This window comes from Scomber japonicus, chromosome 15, assembly GCF_027409825.1.
Source record: "Scomber japonicus isolate fScoJap1 chromosome 15, fScoJap1.pri, whole genome shotgun sequence".
Taxonomy (NCBI): domain Eukaryota; kingdom Metazoa; phylum Chordata; class Actinopteri; order Scombriformes; family Scombridae; genus Scomber; species Scomber japonicus.
Window position 1 is genome coordinate 25364177 of NC_070592.1, and position 3597 is coordinate 25367773.

Genomic DNA, 3597 nt, shown 5'->3' on the forward strand with positions numbered 1-3597 from the left:
ATAAAGCTTTTCCGCCTTTTCCTTTTTGGCACATGAAAAGCAGGAGAGTGTGCTAGAGAAGAGGTGAAAGGTGAAAAGGTGACAATTGACAGATCTGTTTCCACCCTGACGCCATGGCAGCAACAAGCACCTGTAGACAATCAGCTCATTAAGCCGTGATTGGTTGCAGGCTGCAATAAATGCTACCTGTCTGGAGCACACAGGCAGAGCAAGTAGCTTCAGAGGATCTTTTCGGCTATTGTTGCATTTACTGGGTTGCACGCTTTGGTACACATAAATGGCTTGTGGAGTTCATTTGGGGTAAGTTGTTGGTGCTATTTTAAGCATGTGTTGCTGTAACTTTTTGTTTTGACCTTGATGTTTTATCTCCTATGCAGGATTTTCCTTATTTGCTTAGTTCAAGCAGAGCATGTACGCTGTTTATGGGCTACACAAGGTGAGCAGAATGCCATATGTCTTGTTTAATGTTGTGGTGGTCTGCTAGTTGTAGATTCATTTTCTGTTTCTCTTGCAGCTCAGAGCTTCAAGAGACAAAACGGCAACGTGTATGTTGGCTTCTCCCAACAGGATAGTGGACTAAGAAGACAAGGTGGCAGCTATCTCCAGAATCAATTCAGACAAGCCTCTACTGCTCCAGACTCAGCCCAGAGCAGTAGCTTCAACATGCAGACAGGTTACAGCCAGGGACTTTCTAGTAGAGATTATACACAAGGTGTTTCACAGCCAGCTCAGAACAGCTATGCTTCAGTCAAGGCAGGTAAGAGCAGCTTGTTGTCAAATCCCAACTGGAAACCGTTAAGCTTGACTCAATTAAATGTTCAAAAGGGACCAAAAGATTTTGGCCTTTCTACATATATTGGAAGTGGAACGACTGTGCAATCAAGTCATAAAAAGCAGAACAGCCCTATTAACCACGGAACTTGGCCAGTTCAGCAAGGTACACAGCGTACTAGCCAGTATCTGCCCAGCAGTTCTGCATCAATTCAGGGTCCTAGGGAAAGCTACTCCTTCCGCCAGATGGCAGCACAGAAACCTTCCAGTACTGCTAATGCACCAGCCTACTATTGGCAAGGTTCAGACTTGCTAAGTCAAATGCAAGCTCCTAAAGACTTTTCTCCAAGGTCTTCCCGCCTGTTCAGCCCAAGAGCACCTCAACAACAGGGCGAAGTTGTCCAGATGCAAACATCAGCCAGTGCCCCTGCTAGGAGAGTGTATTCACATCAGAAGAAAGCACCCAAAAAGCCTTTCAATTTCTCAACTTCAAATGGGAGAACTGGATACAGTCCTAGCCAGTCTCTTTCAACATCAATCTACCAACAGAAGGTGTCTTCAAACTACAGAGCAGGAACCTCTGGTCAACGCTTCGCCCCGACCGAAACTCACAACATCCCTGACCGCTTTGGTGGCTTTGCTATCAGGCGGCTGAAAGACACTGACCAGAAGGAAGAGAGCACCTGGAAGCCACAGCAGACCTACACAGCTCCCACACAGCAGACTGTATCTTATAAGCCACAGCAGACCTACACAGCTCCCACCCAGCAGACAGTATCTTATAAGCCACAGGTCCAGAGTGTTCATAAGCCGAGCAAATGGCTGAGAGTCAAGCCACAAGGTTAAGTTGCAGGTGAGTATCAGACTAGATTTCACTCAGCTTCTATATGAACCAGCCTGTTTCTAATCTGTCGTCTTTCTTTACAGGTGCAGAAAAGCTAATTTCATGAAGTGTTTTGAAATAAAATAATTAAATCTAGTCTTGTTCTCTTACCTTGTGTGGTTCTGAAACTGCTTGGCTGCACATATGTAGACTTGGTGCCATCTAGTGTGTAAAAGATGTGTTGCATAATTCACTTAAAACGGGCAATCTTGAATGTCCTACATCACTGCAAATAGAGGTTCCTTATGCTTTAAACATCTACTTGGAAAGCATTTGGTAATACTGAGTGTATAAAACTAGTACTTGATGCAGTTCAAACATTAAGACTTTGACCTGTGAACTGCCTATTACTATTTGAAGTTTAAAACTTTCATGCTGTTGTAACTGAGTTACTTGATGCTAGTAAAAGGAAAATACTGCTGTTGCCTTCAATAAAATTAAAGCTCAAACTACACTTTCAAAGGCCATAACAACCAAACACTATCTTGAAGGTACATCTGTATTCTGCAGTAATTTAGGGGTACAATAACCTAGTATAGTAAGTATCCCTGTGTACACACTCAAATTTACGAGTTGAGCTCAATGACGGGAATATACTTCATGCCCCGTATAGAGACAGTCATTAAACAATGACTTCCCTTCAGTGATACACCTGAGGTGCCATCTGACTATTTCAATGTATTACAGCAGACAGTGTTCAGACACATTAAATATGTCTAGTGTATTTAAGAGTATAGCATCAAAGACTGTACTAAGATCCTGTAATAGAAGTACAGAGGTCAAATCTGAATCCATAGCAAGATCATTTACTTCAGGTTAGAGCAGTTTCAGTGGAGTGACAGGGCCTGGAAAAAATGAAGTTCAAACACATTACTGTTTGATATATGGGTCAAAAGTTGAGACAATTCTCAAAGAATGGAAAATAGAACAGGGGCTATGAATGTGGTGTAAAATAGTTTTGATAGGTGAACAGTTAAGAGACAGCTGTTTAAGTAAGTTTAGCTACAATGTCAAATAATTTGAATGTTTTTCATTGTACTTATTTTAGAGAGACTGTCTTGATTTCTGAACATTGAAGCAAACAGGTGGTGAGAGCTACATGCGCATGTCTTTATGTAAGGAGCTTCCCAAACATACCACCACACAGGAGGCACATCTGCTTCAGATGCACAGGTTGGTTGGGGACACTACTCATCCTTCATGCAATGGATTGGGATCTGGAAGTAAGTTTGGTGCTGAAGTGTGCACAAGACAATTTCACACTTATATAACACAAAAATGTCATAATATAATTAACCAAATGTATGTGGCAGTGCTGGAATATGCAGCCCATTGTAGCACTTAAACTATTATAAATATAATGATAGTGTATAATTATACTGCATTGAATAGTGACAAATTGAATCCGGTTATTTAATTTCATTCAGACGCATAAATAATTTCTCATTATTGAATCATTTTTCATGACACTGTGTGAACTGTGTTTGCCTGGTGATGTCACTGTCTCCATCACCTCCATGGTTTGCAATAAGCTACATAAATAAGTCACATGGATAGTTGCATGTCAAGACACCAAACCACCCCTCTGTTTTCACTCGGAGGGAAACTACATATCAGTGTTATGTTATGATTGAACTCAATTATTGTTCTATGTCCAATAACAGTCAGACACTCCTTCACTGAAGCTCATAAAAAGATGAATATGAATCTGATGAGGTGTTTTTAGGAAAGTCTGAAAATGAGTTCACACACTGGATAAATTAGACCTGAAATAAACTCAGCTGTCCACACAGAGGGAACGTGGCCTGGTTTGTTTAATAATGGGTGGAGGGAACATTCATTTAGTTCTCCTAGCTGCATGATGATTGTCTAACTCGTGCTTACAGTCAGCAGGTACTCTGTGATTGGTAGTTTGTTAACAGGCATCTTGCTGCATGTTGGTT

General features: G+C 41.3%; 1 long non-coding RNA gene across 1 annotated transcript; it reads left to right on the plus strand.

The window, feature by feature from the left end:
• The first annotated feature begins 231 nt into the window (after positions 1-231).
• On the plus strand, positions 232-549 carry LOC128374728 (uncharacterized). Its single transcript, XR_008323012.1, has 3 exons — positions 232-300; positions 378-436; positions 515-549. It is a non-coding gene; the product is annotated as an uncharacterized LOC128374728 (long non-coding RNA).
• The last annotated feature ends 3048 nt before the right edge of the window (positions 550-3597 follow it).